Source organism: Macaca fascicularis, chromosome 6 (assembly GCF_037993035.2).
Source record: "Macaca fascicularis isolate 582-1 chromosome 6, T2T-MFA8v1.1".
NCBI classification, from domain to species: domain Eukaryota; kingdom Metazoa; phylum Chordata; class Mammalia; order Primates; family Cercopithecidae; genus Macaca; species Macaca fascicularis.
The window spans coordinates 133,688,695-133,709,032 of record NC_088380.1 but is presented as its reverse complement, the minus strand read 5'-3'; the positions used below and the strand labels follow the sequence as shown (position 1 = coordinate 133,709,032).

The 20,338-nt window shown below is 39.7% G+C and overlaps 1 protein-coding gene and 1 pseudogene across 1 annotated transcript in view; one reads left to right on the top strand and one right to left on the bottom strand.

Annotated features, from left to right (window-relative positions):
* MEGF10 (multiple EGF like domains 10) overlaps positions 1-20,338 on the bottom strand; it is a 404,496-nt gene that overhangs the window by 322,789 nt on the left and 61,369 nt on the right. The window lies entirely within an intron of this gene.
* Positions 17,733-19,022, top strand: LOC123574127 (small ribosomal subunit protein uS5m pseudogene; annotated as a pseudogene).

Genomic DNA, 20,338 nt, shown 5'->3' with positions numbered 1-20,338 from the left:
TACAAGATTTCGGGTAAACGTGATCATCTACCTATAAAAATCTACAAGAATGAATAAAATAATTACTGTAACTATTCAGATAGTTCAGCATGGATGCCAGATAAACACTTAATGTAAAAATTTAAAACCTACAAAATCACAAAAGACATGTTAGAAAATTTGAAAGATAAACTACCACTCACAATTTAAAACTATATAGTATCTAGGAATTAATTTAACCAGGACAACACAAGACTACTATGGAGAAAAAATAAAACTACAATGAAGAATATAAAGATAACCTAACAAATAAAAAGACAATTCATATTATTGGATGAGATGACTAAATATTATAAAGATGATAATTATCTCCAAATTGATCTACAAATTCAATGCAATACCAATCAAAATGCCAGTTGCATTTTTTGAGGAATTGATAAATATAATTTTAAAATGTTATAGGAGAACAAATGTCCACAAATATTTAGATAAATGATGAAAAAGAAGACTTGAGAAAAAAACTTGCCATACAAGTATTTTTCTACAAGTACATCATCAGATATACAATGAAGCCATTGTTATAAAAGAAAAGTGTGGTATGGACTTCAAGAACAGGCATATAGGCCAAAGCAACCAGATGGAATGCTCAGCATCAGACACAGATCTGCGCAGAGTCAGATCTAGAGAGACTCTTATTTTATTTCCAATTTAGGTGGCACCATAAATCAAATGGGAAAGAATTCATTATTTTGGAGTCAGTACTGGAAAACTGAATCAGTACGTGAAGAAAAATACAGTGATTTTTCGACCAAAAGTGGTCACCAGGGGTATTAAAACTCTAAATGTAAAAATAAAACTATCAGGCTAATAGGAGAAAATGTAGGAAAATATCTTTGTAACTTATAAGAAAAAAAGAACTTTTTAAACAAAACCCAAAGATACAAACCATAAAGTAAAAAATTTATCAATTTGATTAAAGTAAAACTAAGAATCTCTAGTCAATGAACAAAATGATGAATAGAGTTAACAGACTAAAATTGGTGGAAGATATTTGCAAAATGTGAAATTAATGAGGGACTAATATACAGAATAGAAATCCTGCAAAGCAACTAGAAAAAGATAGGCTCTCCAGAATAAAATGGGCAAAGGACATGGCTAAGTAATTTACAAGAAAGAAAACCAAAAGACTAAGAAGCACATGAAAAGGTATTCTACTTAATGAGTACTCATAGAAATGCAAATTAAACAAAAATGAAGTCAGATCTTCCCAACTTGATCTATAGATTCAATGCAATACCAATCAAAATCCCAGCAAGTTTGACAATCTGATTTTAAAGTTTATATAGAGAGGCAAAAGACCTAGAATAGCCAACACAATATTGAAGAGAACAAAGTTGCTAGACTGGCATTACCCAACTTTAAGACTAAATCTAACAGTAATCAAGACACTGTGGTACTGAAGAAAGAACAGACGGATCAATGAAACAGAATAGAGAGCCCAGAAATAGAACCGCATGAATATAGATAGTCAACTGATTTTTGACAAAGGAGCAAGGCATTCACTGGAGAAGAGATATTATCTTTCCACAAATGGTGCTGGAACAACTGGACATCACACGCAAAAAAAAAAAAAAAAATGAATCTAGACACAGATTTCTACACCCTTCACAAAAGTTAACACAAAATGGATCACAAACCTATATGTGAATGCAACACTACAAAAACTCCTGAAATACAGGAGATACAACACCAAAGGCACAATTCATGAAATAAATAATTACTAAACTGGACTTCATTAAAATTAAAAACTGCTCTGGGAAAGACACTGTCAAGAGAATACAAAGAAAAGCCACAGACTAGGAGGAAGTATTTGCAAGACATATCTGATAAGGACCTGTTATCCAAAATATACAAAGAACTCTTAAAACTAAAATGAACTAAACAATAAAAAAATGAGAAAATAAGTGGGAGATAAGGCCAAGATGGCCGATTAGAAGCAGCTGAGGTCCATGGCACTCATGGAGAGGAACGAAAGGGCCAAGTGAATACGGCACCTTCAACCCCTTCAACCAAAATATCCAGGTACCCACATTGGGACTAATCAGGGAAACAACCCACGAAGAATGAAGTAAAGCAGGGTGGGGCTATGGCACCAAGGGAACCCCCACCTCCAGCCAAGGGAAGTGGTGAGTGATTATGTGACCCCCAGAAACCATGCTTCTCCCACGATCTTTGCAACCCACGGATCAGGACCCCTCATGTGCCCACCCCACTAGGGCCTTGAGTCCCGCACACAGAGCCATATGAAATCTCGGCATAGCAGCTTCTCAAGCATGCACAGAGAGACCCAGGAGCTTTACATACTCCAGCCCTGGGATCGCTAGCAAGGGTATCTGCAGCTCAGACAAGGTGGGAGGTCATGCATACCCTTAGGAAGGGGGCTGAATCCAGGGAGCCAAGCAACATCAGTCTGCAGGCCCCATTTCCATGGCACCTCACAAGATAAAGACCCACTGGCTTGGAATTACAGCCAGTGACCAGCAACATGGTGGAGCCTGCCTGAGAAGGGATGGAGCCCCCAGCAGGAGGGGTGGGCTGCCATCTCTGCTGTTTGGCCAACTCAGCTGTTCCAGACTAAGGTCTTTGGAAAATCCAAACAGTCCAGACGAGAAAGGGTCCCCACAAGCACAGTACAGCTGCTTTACCAGAATGTGGCCAGACTGCTTCTTGAAGCAGGACCCTGATCCATTCTTCCTTACTGGGCCCAACCTCCTAGCCAGGGACTCCAGCCACCCCGCCTGTATTCCATGAACAGAGCTCTGATCTCTAACTGAGATGCTGTGTGTGTGTGTGTGTGTGTGTGTGTGTGTGTGTGTGTGCGCGTGCATGCGCATATTTGGGAGGGGAGTGGGGACGGGCGGCCACCTTGGTTGTTTGAAGGACTCAGCCATTCCAGCCTGCATGCTTTGGAGAGTCCAAGCCAAAGGGAGCAGATGCTGTTCCCCGGCACAGCATGGCTATTTTGTCCAGGCATGGCCAGACTACTTCTTTAAGCAGGACCCTAACCTATTCCTCCTCATAGGGCAGCTCCTCCCAGCCAGGGCCTCCAGCCACCACCACCTGTGTTCTATACAGTTCTAATGTCTCCCTGGATTGGAGTGCCCAGGGGAACAGGGCAGGTTGCCACCTTGGCTATTCAGGCATCTCAGCTTGTCCAGCCTGTGGGTCTTGGAGAGCCCAAACTGATCAGGGACTGAAGGGATCCCCAACACAGCACAGCTGCTCTACCCTGAAGTAGCCATACTGCTTCTTTAAGTGGGTCCTTGATCCTGTTCCTCCTGAAAAGGTGAGACCTCCCAACTGGGGTCCCCAGCCACCTCCTACAGGTGCCCTTCCAGCTGGCAACAGGTCAGTATCCCCCTGGGATGGAGCTTCCAGGGAAAAGGGCAACCCACCATCTCTACTGTTTCACAGCCTTCACTGGTGATACCTCCTGGTATGGGAAAAACTAAGATGACCAGGGTCTGGAGCAGACCCCCAGCAAACTGCAGCAGCCCTATGGAAGAGTAGCCAGACTGTTAAAAGAAAAAACAAACAGAAAACAACAACAACAGAAACACACAAAAACCCCATCTAAAGGTCAGCAACTTCAAAGATCAAAGGTAGATAAGCCCACAAAGATGAGAAAGAATCAGTGCAAAAACAATGAAAACTCAAAACACCAGTGCCCTTCTTTTCCCCCAAATGACCACAATACCTCTCCAGCAAGGACTCAGAACTGGGTTGAGGCTGAGATGACTAAAATGACAGCATTAGGCTTCAGAATGTGGATAAAAACAAACTTTGCTGAGCTAAAGGAACACATTGCAACCCAGTGCAAAGAAGCTATGAATCATGGTAAAACAATGCAGGAGCTGACAGTCAAAATAGCCAGTTTAGGGAGGAATACAACCAACCTGATAGAGCTGAAAAACATACTACAAGAACTTCACAATGCAATCACAAGTATTAACAGCAGAATACACCAAGCAGAAGAAAGAATCTCAGAGTTTGAAGACTATCTTTCTGAAATAAGACAGGCAGACAAGGATAGAGAAAAAAGAATGAAAAGGAATGAACAAAACCTCCAATAAATATGGGATTATGTTAAAAGACCAAATCTACGACTAATTTGGGTACCTGAAAGAGACAGGGAAAATGGAGCCAGTTTGGAAAACATACTTCGTGATATCATCCAGGACAAATTTCCCAACCTAGAAGACAGGCCAACATTTAAATTCAGGAAATGCAGAGAACCCCAGTAAGATACTCCATGAGAAGACTATCCCCAAGACACATAATTATCAGATTCTTCAATGTCAAAATGAAAGAAAAAATATTAAGGGCAGCCAGAGTCAGAGGCCAGGTCACCTACAAAGGGAAGCCCATCAGACTAACAGCAGACCTCTCCACGGAAACCCTACAAGCCAGAAGAGATCGGAGGCTAATATTCAACACTCTTAAAGAAAAGAATTTCCAACCAAGAATTTCGTATCTGGCCAAACTAAGTTTCATAAGGAAGGAGCAATAAGATTTTTTTCAAACAAGGAAATGTTGAGGGAATTCTTTACCACCTGACCTGCATTACAAGAGCTCCGGAAGGAAGCACTAAATACAGAAAGGAAAGACCATTACCAGCCACTACAAAAACACACTGAAGCACACAGACCAGTGACACTATGAAGCAACCACATAAACAAATCTGCAAAATAATCAGCTAACATCATGACAGCATCAAATCCACACATAACAATACTAGCCTTAAATGGACTAAATGCCCCAATTAAAAGACACAGAGTGGCAAGTTGGATAAAGAACCAAGACCCATTGGCATGCTGTCTTCAAGAGACCCATTTCACATGCAAAGACACACATAGGTTCAAAATAAAGTGGTGGAGAAAAGTGTACCAAGCAAATGCAAAACAGAAAAAGGCAGGAGTTGCAATCCTAGTTTCTGACAAAACAGACTTTAAACCAACAAAGATCAAAAAAGACAAAGAAGGGCATTACATAGTGGTGAACAGTTCAATTCAACAACAGCTAACTATCCTAAATATGTACGCACCCAATACAGGAGCACAAAGATTCATAAAGCAAGTTCTTACAGACCTTCAAAGAGACAGACTCCAATGCAAAAACAGTGGGAGGCTTTATCACCCACTGACTATATGAGACAGATCATCAAGACAGAAAATTAACAAAGATATTCAGGGTCTGAACTCAGCTTGGGATCAAGTGGACCTGATAGATATCTACACAACTCTCCACCCCAAAACAACACAATATACATTCTTCTTATTGCCACATAACACTTACTCTAAAATTGATCACATAATCAGAAGTAAAATGCTCCTCAGCAAATGCAAAATAACTAAAATTATAACAAACAGCCTCTTGGATCACAGCACAATCAAATTAGAACTCAAGATTAAGAAATTCACTAAAAGCCATACAAGTACATGGAAATTGAACAACCTGCTCCTGAATAACTTTTAGGTAAATAACAAAATTAGGGCAGAAATCAAGAAGTTCTTTGAAACTAATGAGAACAAAGATACAACATACCAGAATCTCAGATGCAGCTAAAGCAGTGTTAAGAGGAAAATTTATAGCACTAAAATGCCCACATTGAAGAGCTAGAAAGACCTCAAGTTAAGCTAACACCACAACTACAAGAACTAGAGAATCAGCTGGATGCAGTGGCTCACACCTGTAATCCCAGCACTTTGGGAGGTCAAAGCAGGTGGATCACAAGGTCAGGAGATCGAGATCATCCTGGTCAACATGGTGAAACTCCATCTTTACTAAAAATACAAAAATTAGCTGGGTGTGGTGTTCCACACCTGTAATCCCTGCTACTCAGGAGGTTGAGGCAAGAGAATGACTTGAACCCAGGAAGCAGAGATTGCAGTGAACTGAGATCATGCCACTGCACTCCAACCTGGTAACAGAGCAAGACTCCATTTCAGAGGACAAGGTGGGCAAATCACCTGAGGTGAGGAGTTCAAGACCAGCCTGACTAACATGGAGAAACACCATCTCTACTAAAAATACAAAAAAAAAAAAAAAAAAATAGCAGGTGTGGTGGCACATGCCTGTAATCCCAGCTACTCGGGAGGCTGAGGAAGGAGAATCACTTGAACCCAGGGGGCAGAGGTTGCAATGAGCTGAGATTGTGCCATTGCACTCCACCCTGGGCAACAAGAGTGAAACTCCATCTCAAAAAAAAAAAAAAAAAAAAACTAGAGATTCAAGAGCAAATAAACCCCAAAGCTAGCAGAAGACAAGATCAGAGCTAAACTGAAGGAGATAGAGATATGAAAAACGCTTCGAAAAATCAACAAATCTAGGAGCTGGTTTTTTGAAAAAATTAATAAAATAGAAAGACCAGTAGCTAGACTAATAAAGAAAAAAACAGAGAAGATTCAAATAAATATATTCAGAAATGATAAGGGGGATATCACCACTGATCCCACAGAAATACACACAACCATCAATACTATAAGCACCTCTATGCACAGAAACTAGAAAATACAGAAGAAATGGATACATTCCTGGACACATACACTCTCCCAAGACTGAAAGAGGAAGAAATTGAATCCCTGAATAGACCAATAATGAGTTCTGAAATTGAGTCAGTAAAAAATAGCCTACCAGCCAACCAAAAACAAAGCCCAAGACCAGAAGGATTCACAGCTAAATTCTACTCAAGGTACAAAGAAGAGCTGGTACCATTCCTACTGAAACTATTCTAAAAACTTTAAAAGGAGGGACTCCTCCCTAACATATTCCATGACACCAGCATCATCCTGATACCAAAACCTGGTATAGATACAACAAAAAAAGAATACTTCTGGCCAATATCCTTGATGAATATTAATGCAAAAATCCTCAAAAAATATTGGCTAACAGCACATCAAAAAGCTTATCCACCACGATCAAGTAGACTTCATCCCTGGGATGCAAGGCTGGTTCAACATATGCAAATCAATAAATATGATTCATCACATAAACAGAACTAAAGATAAAAACCACATGATTATCTCAATAGAAGCAGAAAAGGCCTTTGATAAAATCCAACATTGCTTCAAATTAAAAACTCTCAATAATCTAGGTATTGAAGGAACATACTTCAAAGTAACAAGGGTCATCTGTAACAAACCCACAGCCAATATCATACTGAATAGGCAAAATCTGGAAGCATTCTCCTTGAGAACTGGCACAAGACAAGGTTGCCCTCTCTCACCCCTCCTATTCAACATAGTTTGGAAGTTCTGGCCATAGCAATCAGGCAAGAGAAAGAAATAAAGGGTATTCAAATAGGAAGAGAGAAAGTCAAACTATGGTTTTGAAGATGACATGATTCTTTATCTAGAAAACCCCACTGTCTCAACCCAAAAGATTCTTTTTTTTTTTTTTTTTTTTTTTTTGAGATGGACTCTTGCTATGTCGCCCAGGCTGAAGTGCAGTGGCACTATCTTATCTCACTGCAACCTCCATCTCCCATGTTTAAGTGATTCTCCTGCCTCAGCCTCCCAAGTAGCTGGGATTACAGGCACACACCATCACGCCTGGCTAATTTTTGTATTTTTAGTAGACACAGGGTTTCACTATGTTAGCCAGACTGGTCTCAAACTCCAGACCCCAGATGATCTGCCCACCTCGGCCTCCCAAAGTGCTGGGATTATAGGCATGAGCCACCATGCCTGGCCTCAGCCCAAAAGCTTCTTAAGCTGATAAGCAACTTCAGCAAAGTCTCAGGATACAAAACCAATGTACGAAAATCGCTAGCATTCCTACACACCAACAATGGGCAAGCAGAGAGTCAAATCATGAATAAAGTCCGACGTACAACTGCCACAAAAAGAATAAAATATATATGAATACAGCTAACAAGGGAAATGAAGAACCTCTTCAAGGAGAACTACAAAACACTGCTCAAAGAAATCAGGGATGACACAAACAAATGGGAAAACATTCAATGCTCATGGATAGGAAGAACTAAAAAAGTGCAAATCTGGAGGCATCATGCTCACCGAATTCAACCTATGCTACATAGCTACAGTAACCAAAACAGCATGGTACTAGTACAAGACCAGACACATTGAGCAATGGAACAGAATAGAGAGCCCAGAAATAAGACCACATACCTACAACCATCTGATCTTTGACAAACCTGACAAAAGTGATGGGAAAGGATTCCCTCTTTAATAAATGATGCTGGGAGAACTGGCTAGCCATATGCAGAAAATTGAAACTGGACCCCTTCCTTACACCACATACAAAAATAAACTCAAGATGGATTAAAGACTTAAATGTAAAACCCAAAACCATAAAAACCCTACAAGAAAACCTAGGCAATACCATTTAGGACATAAGCACAGGCAAAGATTTCATGACAAAGACACCAAAAGCAATTGCAACAAAAGCAAAAATTGACAAATGTGATTTAATTAAATTTAAGAGCTTCTGCACAGCAAAAGAAACTACCAACAGACTAAACATACTACCTACAGAATGGGAGAAAATGTTTACAATCTGTGCATCTGACAAAGGTCTAATATCCAGCATCTATAGGGAAGTTAAACAAATTTACAAGAAAAAACAAGACTTCATTAAAAAGTGAACAAAGGATATGAACAGGCACTTCTCAAAAGAAGACATACATGTGGCCAACAAACATATGTAAAAAAGCTCACTATCACTGATCATTAGAGAAATGCAAATGGAAACCACAATGAGATACCATCTCACACCAGTCAGAATGGCTACTATTAAAAAGTCAAAAAACAACAGATGCTGGCAAGGTTATGGAGAAAAAGGAACACCTTTACACTGTTGGTATGAGTATAAATTAGTTCAACCATTGTGGAAGACAGTGTGGCAATTCCTTAAAGACACAGAGGCAGAAATATCACTCGACCACACAATCCCATTACTGGTTATATACCCAAATGAATATAAATCATTTTATTTTAAAGATATGTGCACATGTATATTCATTGCAGCACTATTCGCAATAGCAAAGACATGGAATCAACCTAAAAGGCCATCAATGATAGACTGAATAAACAAAATGTAGTACATATACACCATGGAATACTATGCAGCCATAAAAAGGAATGAGATCATGTCCTTTGCAGGGACATGGATGGAGCTGAAGGCCATTATCCTTAGCAAACTAACACGGGAGCAGTAAAACAAATACCATGTGTTCTCACTTATAAGTGGGAACTGAATCACGAAAACACATAGAGAACAATACACACTGGAGCCAGTGGGCAGTGGGAGGAGGGAGAGGATCAGGAAGAATAACTAATGGATGCTGTGCTTAATACCTGGGTGATGGGATGATCTGTACAGCAAACCACCATGGCATACATTTACCTATGTAACAAACCTGCACATGCTACACATGTACCCCTGAACTTAAAATAAAAGTTGGAAATTTTAAAAAAAGAAAGAAGATAAGCAATAAGAAGCAATAAGAAAGCTAAACAATAAGAAAATAACCAGCCAGGCACAGTGGCTCACACCTGTAATCCCACCACTTTGGAAGGCCAAAGTGGGAGGACCGCTTAAGTCCAGAAGGTCAAGGCTGCAGTGACCTATGATCATGCCACTGCACTCCAGCCTGCATGACAGAGCAAGTTCCTGTCTCAAAACACAAAAAAGAAAGAAAGAAAATAACCAACTCGATTTAAAAATGAGGTTGGGTGTGGTGGCTCATGCCTGTAATCCCAGCACTTTGGGAAGCTAAGGTGGGCAGATCACTTGAGGTCTGGAGTTTGATACCAGCCTGGCCAACATGGTGAAACCCTAAAAATACAAAAATGAGCAGGACATGGTGGATTGCACCTGTAGTCCCAGCTACTCTTGAGGCTGAGTTGGGACAATCACCTGAACCCAGAAGACAGAGGTTGCAATGAGCCATGACTACACCACTGCACTTCAGCCTAGGCAACAGAGTGAGACCCTGTCTCAAAAATAAATAAATTAATTAATTAAAAATAAAAATGGGCAAAAGACCTGCACAGACACCTCACCAAAGAACATATACAGATGGCAAATGATCATAGGAAAATATATTTCACATCATACTTCATTAAGGAAACACAAATTCAAACAATATTGAGATACTACTATGCTCCCATAAAAATGGCCAAAATTCAGAAGACTGACAATATCAAATGCTGATGAAGATGGAAGAACAGGAACTGCCATTGAGAACGCAAAATAGTACAGCCACTTTGGATGACAATTTGGCTGTTTCTTAAGAAACTAAATATATTCTTATCATACAATGCAGCAATCATGTTCCTTGTTATTTATCCAAATGAATTGAAAATTTATATCCACAAAAAAACCCATACACATATATTTATACTGTATAATTATTCATAATTGCCAAATATTGTTCATAATTGCCAAAACTTAGAAGCAAACATGACATCCTTCAGTAGGTAAACGGATAAATAAACTGTGATAGATCTGTTATGGTTTGGATATTATTTGTTTGTTCCCACCAAAATTCACATTGAAATTTGATCCCCAATGTGGTGGTTTTGGGAGGTGGGGCCTAGTGGGAGGTGTTTGGGTCATGGGGAAAATTCCTCATCAGTGACTTAGTGCCATTCCCACAGTAGGGAGTGAGTTCTCATTCTGGTGAGACTGGGCTACTTCTCCAGGAATATATTAGTTCCCTCAAGAGTGGGTTGTTATAAAATTAGGAAGCCCCTTGATTCTCTCTCTTTGCATGTGCCCCCTTCCTCTTTGAACTTTTCCACCATGTTATGATGTGACATGGAAGTCCTCACCAGAGGCCAGGTTAGTGCCCTTGAACTTCTCAGCCCGAAGAACTGTGAGCTAAATAAACCTCTTTTCTTTATAGATTCTCAGTTACTCTGTTTTACCAACACAAAGTGGATGAAGACAACATCTAATAAAGGAATATAATTCAACACTAAAAAGAAATTAGCTATCAAGCCATGAAAGTTAATGGAGGAACCTCAAACGCATATTACTGAATGAAAGAAGCCAATGTGAAAAGGCTATGTACTCTATGATTCCAACCATACAATATTTTGGAAAAAATAAAACTATGAAAACAGCAAAAAGATCAGTGGTTGCTAGAGGACAAGGAGGAAGAAAGGGGTGAACTGGCCAACCACAGAGAATTTTTTTTTTCTTTCTGAGATGGAGTTCTGCTCTTGTTGCCCAGGCTAGAGTGCAAAGACGTAATCTCTGCATCAGTTCACTGCAACCTCCACCTCCCAGGTTCAAGCGATTCTCCTGCCTCGACCTCCCGAGTAGCTGGGATTACAGGCATGTGCCATCACACCCAGCTAATTTTGTGTTTTTAGTAGAGACAGGGTTTCTCCATGTTGGTAGGTTGGTCTCAAACTCCTGACCTCAGGTGACCCACCAGCCTCAACCTCCCAAAGTGCTGGGATTACAGGTGTAAGCCACCGTGCCTGTGTCCACAGAGAATTTTTAAAGCAGTGAAACTATTGTGTATGATACTATAATGGTGAATACCGGTCATCATACATTTGTCAAAACTTATGCAACATGCAACACCAAGAGAAAACCCTAATGAAAACTGCTGTCTTTAGGTAATAATGATGTGTAGATGTAGGTTCATCAGTTGTAATAAATGTACTACTCTGGTGCCAGATGTTGATTATGGAAGAGAGTGGTGAAGCATGGGGGAAAGCTATGAGAACTTTCTGTACCTTCTGCTCCATTTTACTGTGAATCTAAAACTGCTCTAAAAATTAAGTCTACTTAAAAAAACAAAAACAAAACAAATGAGGCATCACTTTACTCCTGTAATATGTGCAGATATTGGGAAGCAGGGAAATGCCAAGTGTTGGTGGAGAGGTGGAGATATCATGCACTTCTGGAGGGCATGGAAATCGGCCCACATTCTGTATCACAATTTGGTACCTCTATAGCACCATTTGGTCAGATTGGGTGTGCACATAACTAGGACCCATTCCTTAGTACCTGTCCCAAATATAGTCTCTCACATTTCAAAAGGGACATCTGAGAAAATATACATTTCAATGTTGCTTGTAGGGACAGAGAGTTGGGGTCCATCTGAGTGTTCATTACCTGGCATAGAGGAAGTGAAGGTGGATAGCTGAAGTATGATTGTTGCAGAAGTTAAAAAGCCACAGATCTGATGTGCATATAGCAACATGTATGATATTAAAAACAGTAAAAAAGAAATATATAGGAGATATAGAACACAGTACTGTTAAAAGAAATGTTAAAATATATGGACACCAAAGAATACATACAAATAAAAAGATCCTCATTAAATACATTGGAATAGTTTCTTATGTGGGAGGAGAAAAATAGGAGTGAGGAATGTCCATAGAAGTTTTAATAGAGTTTAAAAAAAAAACTAAATAGCAGCTTTGTGTGGACTAGCAGTAATAACATACCATAAACTGAGGAGTGTGACTAATCTAAATCTCTATATGTGAGATACAACTATTAGTTGATTGGTAGCTAGATATACATGACAGACAGATATAATACATAGAGACGATAGATTAGATAGATATGATTGATTGATAGATAGAGATAAAGAAATCATTCTCTCTTCCATTATGGCCATTGAAATACCAACACTACCACCACCAAACCCAGAGAGTTCTATTCTCAATCCATTTGACCTTGTTCTTGTTATGTAACTGTGAAACTCTTATTCAAAAAACAAAATACTAAGGCTTCTTTTTCAGGACATAAGTACCGTGCACCCAATCTTCTAGATTCTAAAACATCCTAGAGGGAAAGAACAGCATGTGCAAATGTATGGTGGCATAGGGGACACATTTGGAGAACTACATTGAGCACGTTTAGAATCCCGTTATAACTGCAATTTAGAGTGAGAAAGGAGAGCTCTAGGAGATGAAGCCACAGAGGCAGACAAGGTTAGATCAGTTCACAGATTGTAGGTGAGGCTAAGGAGTTTAAATTTGGACCTGAGGTAAATGGGGAGTCATCAAAGAATATTAAGCAAAGAAGAGAGTGACCTGATTAGATTTGTATTTAGAAAGATTACTCTGATTGTAACATGGAGAAAGGGGGGATAGGAGGACGAAACCAGTTAGAAGGATGTTGCAGTTGTCCATGCTAGGGCATTCATGAATTTAACAAGGGACTTTGGTAGCCTGACTGTGTTAGTAGATTAGACATACAATTGTAAGGGCAAAGAACTAGACAAAATGATTTCCACAGGTCTCCCACAGCTCCACGATTTTCAAATTCCATTTATGTTATACTCAATCAAAGACAGGAGTGATGAGGCATAAGCAGAGAAATTTTCAAATTTGTGATCAATATGCAGAACCCATGCTCAGCAGACAGAGGCATTAAAGGCTATGCATGATGCTGATTGCCTAGATAATTCTGTGTGATCAAGCACACTTTACAATTAATGATAAACTTTTGCGAATCAGGTGAGATCTGCTGTTTTTAAAAGTTTTGGTATTCGAAATTTCATGGCAAAACTCTGTCAAATTTAATGCTGAATATTCTAAATAGGGGCAGAAGTACTTTAATTTCACAAGAGTCACTCCTGTGTCTCCCACCCTAAATAAGATTGGATTTGATAGGAAAATCTAGGGCATTGCCATGACAATTACCAGGCTTAGTCTTAGTTCCACTTGGGCTTTACATAACTGCAATCAGACAAAAAGCAGAGGGCTGTGAGGAGCAGAGCGGGTGCTCACCTCTGCTTCTCGTTATTAGGGCATTCGGGCTCCAACAGTAACCCAACATGACAGTAAGCCACTGGTTCTCAACCCTGGCTGTATGTTAGAATCACCTGAAGATCTTTAAAAAAAAAAAAAAAAAAAAAAAAAAATCACTGGTGCCTAGGCCCTGTCCCTAGAATTTTGTATTTAATTGGTCTAGAGTGAGAAGGCTTTCAAAGCTTCCCAGGTGATTTTTAATGTGCAACCAGAATTAAGAACCACGACTAGGTAATTATCACAGCAATTCTTAAGGTGCTGCCCAGAAAGAGTTGGAGGCACATTCTCCAAGTGGCTGCCAGTCTGGATTCCTGCATGTTTTAATTATTTCAAAGGTTGGGCAAAACTATGGATTTATCACATTAAAAACCAATCTGTTGTTGGGAGAAAATACTTGCAAACCATACAGCTGATATGGGGTTAATATCCAAAATATTTAAGGAATTCATGAAGCTTGATAGCAAAAAAAACTTAAATACTCAGTTTAAAAATGGTCAAAGGACCTAAACAGATACTTTTCAAAAGAAGATATACAAATGAACAACAGGTATATTTTTTAAAATCCTCAACATCACTAATCACTCAGGAAATGCAGATCAAAACCATAATGAGATATAATCTCACTCCAGTTAGAATGGCTATTATCAAACAGACGAAAATAACAAGTGTTGGCAAGAATGTAGATAAAAGGGAACACTTGTACACCGTTGGTGGCAATATAAATTGGTACCACCATTATGGAAAACAGCATGGAGTCTCCTCCAAAACTCTAATTTATGGAGTTTCCTCCAAAAATTAAAAATAAAACTACCATATAGATCCAGCAATCCAACTTCTGGTCATTGTATCCAAAAGAAATGAAATCATGATCTTGAAGAGATATGTGCACTTCCATGTTCGCTGCAGCATCATTCACAATAGCCAAGACATGGAAACAATCTGAATGTCTAGCAACAAGTTAATAAAGAAGATGTGGTGCAGCCCGGGTGCAGTGGCTCACGCCTGTAATCCCAGCACTTCACGAGGCTGACGCAGGTGGATCACGAGGTCAGGAGATCGAGACCATCCTGGCTAACACGATTAAACCCTGTCTCTACTAAAAATACAAAAAATTAGCCAGGCATGGTGGCAGGCACCTGTAGTCCCAACTACATGGGAGGCTGAGGCAGGAGAATGGCGTGAACCCAGGAGGCAGAGTGTGCAGTGAGCCAAGATCGCACCACTGCCCTCCAGCCTGGGTGACAGAGCAAGACTGCATCTCAAAAAAAAAAAAAAAAAGAAAAAGAAAAAGAAAATGTGGTGCAATAGAATAGAATATTCAGCCATGAAAAAGAAAATTCTGCCATTTGTGACAACATAAATGAACCTAGAGGACATTATGCTAAGCAAAATAAACCAGACGCAGAAAGATATATACAGCATAGACTCACTTATATGTTTGATATGGTTTGGATCTCTGTCCCTGCCCAAATCTTATGTTGAACTGTAATCCCCAATGTTGGCGGTGGAGCCTGGTGGGAGGTGACTGGATCTTGGGTGTAGATCCTTCAAGAATAGCTTAGCACCATCCCCTTGGTGCTGTTCTAATAGTGAGTTCTTGTGAGATCTGGTTGTTTAAAAGTGTGTAGCACCTCCCCACTCTCTGTCCTGTGTCTGCACCTGCTTTGCCTTCTGCCATGAGTAAAAGTTTCCTGAGGCCTCCCCGAAAGCAGAAGCTGCTATGCTTCCTGTACAGCCTGCAGAACCATGAGCCAATTAAACCACTTTTCTTTATAAATTACCTAGTCTCAGGTATTTCTTTATAGCAGTGTGAGATCAGCCTAATACAATGTGGAATCTAAACTAGTTAAACTCATAGAAACAGAGAGTAGAATGGTAGTTGCCCAGGGAGATGTTTGTCAAAGGGTACAATATTTCAGCTATAAGCTGAATAAGTTCAGGGGATCTCACATACAGTCTGGTGACTACAGTTAGTAATACTATGTTGTTTACTGGAAATTTGCTAAGAGATTGCAAGTATTCTTACCACAAATACACACACACAGTCATAACTGTTAGGGTGATGGATGTGTTAATTAACTCCATTATAGTAATCATTTCACAATGTGTATGTATCTCAAGTTATCACGTTCACATCTTGTAATATATGTAGATAAATTTTATTTTTTATTTTACCTCAATAAAGCTGGGGGGGTGGATAAAATAGATGAAATAAGACAACAAATCAGTTATATCATTGGTGACCCATCTACATCCTGGTTGGGTTTTGTTGTTGTTATTTTTACTGTTGTTGTTGTTTTAATGAGGCAAGGGAAAGTAGGAAGAAAAGGAAGGTAGATAGGAAATGCAGAGATCCCACTGAGATGGGGTTTCTATACATGAGTTTGAGGACCTCTGGGCTCAAGAAGCAACTGGGTCCAGGGCAAGAATACAGCAGTTGTGCAGGATACCACATTCTTCCCATCATGTGTTAAGGATACTTGGAGCTCTATCCAAACCATAGTCTTCTACATTATAACACAAAATTGTCAGATTTTTTTTAAAAGATCATGGGTCACAGCATTGCCAAGTGACTTTCTGAGGTCTCCTGATATTTACATAAGTAGGATCTCATTTATGGTATATTTTCTTTTTCTAAGATTATAAAAAATGATGATTATTATTAGAAGCTGTATTAGTTTCCTAGGACTTTGATAACAAAATACTACAAACTGGGTGGCTTAGAACAACAGAAAGGTATCACCTCACAGTTCTCGACATCAAAAGTCTGAAATAAAGATGTCAGCAGGTCCAAGCTCCTTCTGAAAGCTGCAGGGAAGTCCTTCACAGCTTCTGGTGTTTGCTGGCAATCTTTGATGTTCTTGGCTTGTAGCAGCATAATTCCATCCTCTGCCTTCATTATCACATTGCATTCTCAATGTGTGTCTCCGTGTCTTCATATGGCTGTCTTCTCATAAAGACACCAGTCATATTGGATTAAGGGCCTGCCCTACTCCAGTATGACCTCATCCTAATTATATTTGCAACAGCCTTATTGCCAAATACGTTCACATTCTGAGGTGTTATGGGTTAGGTCTTCAACATATCTTTTGGGAGGGCACAGTTCAACCCATTACAACATCTGACCAGATTATTTAGGGTTTTTAAAATATACAAAATCTAAATTTTTTACAGAATAAGTTCATTAACTTCTGTAGGCTAAGGTAACTTTTTATAAAGCTATTTCACTTCCAATGCTGTTTGCAAAAGACTCAAAGGCAAAGTGAATCCCTATGTTAATAAAAGAAATCCTTAGCTAAAATACTATATCCTTGAGACTACTTTTCTATAATTTATATTCTTTTCATTTAAAGCAAAAGAGAAAATGGGGGGATTTTTCTTTCATCCAGTCCAAAATGTCAGAAACTTCTTTTCTGGTTACTTTTCACTAAATTGTAGTTGAGAGTTCATCTTAAAACTTTGAGTCTTGTTGTTAGAGAGGAGAATGTCTTTAGGGAATAGGAAAAGTCTCCATCTGAATTAGTGTGAAACATTAGAACCTAAAAAGACAGATCCCGAAAAACTGTAATTTTTTAAAGTTTTTTTGTTTTTGGAACTCTTATGACAATGTGAGCCAGAAAGACCTTGAGGACATAAAATATTATTCCTCAAGGTTTTTTATTAGTAAAATGACCCACATTGTTTTCTATGCTAACGAATGAAATTCTATCCTTCAATCTATTGAACTAAAAAGAGTATTCCTATCAAGGATCTAAGGTCACAAAACCAAAGAGAAAGAAGTTTAGAGTTGTTTCTCCTTTCGTATACATTTATACTAAAAATATTTAAGATTAAAGATATAAATAAGTAGGTAAATATCAAAAGTCCAAATGTTATTTTACTTTGCCATAACTGCTCTAACAGAATAATAGGTTTAAAGCACAACGGAAGCGCTGCTCGGGCTCCAGCATGGTGACGGCGGTGCGCACTGTGGGCTGCCTCCCTGTGCTGTGCAGCGGGACAGTGGGTCATTTACTGGGGAGGTAGCTTTCCCTAAACACCTTACCAACAGCTTCCATTTTGGCATGGAAGACCTCTCTCAGCAACGGCCCTTTGTCATCAATGGGAACCAGAGACACCCCTCCTTAGGCCAGCTTAAGCCATGTGCTGCAGACACAATGCTGTTATTTCTTCCCCCAGTCACCTGATGCGCCCAGTATACAGCGTACAGTTTCTTCACTAAATTGACGGCAGTTGAGCTGTGGAAAGGTACTTTGGCAGGGACTGGTACTGCAGCAAGAAAAGGAAGAGGCAAAAGAACTAAAAAGAAGAAAGGAAAGGATCTGAACCGGGGTCTGATCATTGGTGAAGGGCGTTACTGTTTTCTGTGGCCTGATCTAAATGTCCCTCTTATGAAAAATGGAGCAGTGCAAACCATTGCCCAAAGACGCAAGGAAGAGCGGGAGAAGGTGGAGGCGGACATGATCCAGCAGAGAGAAGAGTGGGGCCTAAAGAGGAAGATGAAGGTTAAACGGGAGCCAGGATGGAGTGGAAACTCATGGAGAGGCGTCAGTCTTGGCCTGCCTGACCCTGGTCCCAGTGGAGAAACATATGAGGATTTTGATACCAGGATACTTGAGGTAAGAAATGTTTTCAATATGACAGCGGAAAGAGGGAAGAAAGAAATCGGTCCATGTCCTGGTGGCTGTGGGGAACAGAAAAGGAGCTGCAGGTTTTGCTGTTGCGAAAACCATTGAACGGGTGGACACTTTTAGGAAAGCAAAGAACAGAGCAGTTCACTATCTGCATTATATAGAACAATATGAAGACCCTACAATATTCCATGATATTTCATTAAGATGTAAAAGGACACGTATCAAGATGAAGAAACAACCCAAAGGTTATGGCCTCTACTGCCACAGGGCCATCATTACCATCTGCAGGCTCACTGGCATCAACGACATGTATGCCAAGGTCTCTGGGTCTGTCAGTAGGCTCAGCCTTACCTGGGGCCTCTTCCGTGGGCTCTCCAGACAGAAAACCCATCAACAGCTGGCTGTTAAGAAGGGCCTCCATGTTGTGGAAATCCAGGAATGTGGCCCTCTGCCCATCCTGGTTGCCTTCTCCCAGGGGGCCCTGAGTAAGGATCCGGAGACAAATGATAAGGTTCCAGACATCAAACTGGACTGGGAAGACATGAAGACTGCGCAGGGAGAGAAGCGCTCTGTGTGACCTGGTTTAAAGAGAGCCGCCACGTAACCTCCCTGGCCTTGTGCAGCCAGTGCCTGTGCTGCCCCGCACCTAGGAAAGACTCAGCCCCTCACAGCTTGGGGTGTTGCCTTGGTTTTTTTGTTTTGTTTTTAGGAAAGTTTAATCTTTAAACTGTTTAGAAATGAATAATTATAGCTTTCGTTTACTGAGCACATGGTATATGCCAATGTGATAGGACCTTTACATAAGTAGTCAGTTCAAGACTACTTTAAATATTCATCCAAAATAGCAAAAGCAAATGAATTAGGGAGACAGGGCTAATAGTCTGACCCAATCAGTAATAATATGCACAATAATAATTGCTATAATTATTATAGCTAATATATATTAACTCATTTGTCCAAAGTGAATGTGATTAACTTCATTTTACAGAGCAGTTAAGTAACTTGACTACCTTGAGCAACTGCCAAACTGTTTTCCACAGTGGAAACAGAAGCTTGTAGGCTACTATTGGGAATGTTAAATGGTGACTAATTTTACACCATTGTAATTTTGACTTGTATTTCCCTGATGGATGATGATGTTGAACATCTTTTCATATGCTTATTGGCTATTTATATATGTTTTTTGTAGAAATGTCTATTCAGAGCTTTTGCCCATTTAAAAAGTTTGTGGGTTTTTTTGGTCATTATTGAGTTCCTTATAGTTTCTAGGTATAAGCCCCCTATCAGATACGTGCTTTACAAAAGTTTTCACTCATTCTGTGGAATATATATGCTTTTTAAATTTCTTTGCATACTTTTTCTGCCCAACCCACGTCCTCTTTCTGGGACACTGATGACAGATGTTAAATCTTTTATTATCATACCGTGAGTCTCTGAGGCTCTGTTTATTTTTTTTTCAGTCTGTTTTCTCTCTGTTGCTCAGTTTAGGTAATTTCTGTTGTTTTATCTTCAGGATAACCGGTTATTTTCTCTCGTTTCCATTCTGTTCTTGAACCATCCATGCAGTACTTTAACTTTGGCTATCATCGTATATTTCAGTTAAAATTTCCATTTGATTTCTTTTTTATGTCTCCTGTTTCTTTGCTGAGGTTTCCTATTTGCTGAGACTTTTTTTTTAATGGCTTCAAGAGTGTTCACAATTACTCACTGAAGCATTTTTATGGTGGCTGCTTTAAAATCCTTGTCATCAGTTGGGTGTGGTGGCTCATGCCTGTAATCCCAGCATTTTGCATGACTGAGGCAGGAGGATTGCTTCAGCCCAGAAGTTTGAGACCAGCCTGGGCAACAAAGTGAGACCTCATCTCTACAAAAAATAAAAATAAATTTAAAAGTTAGCCAGGTATGGTGGTGTGCACCTGT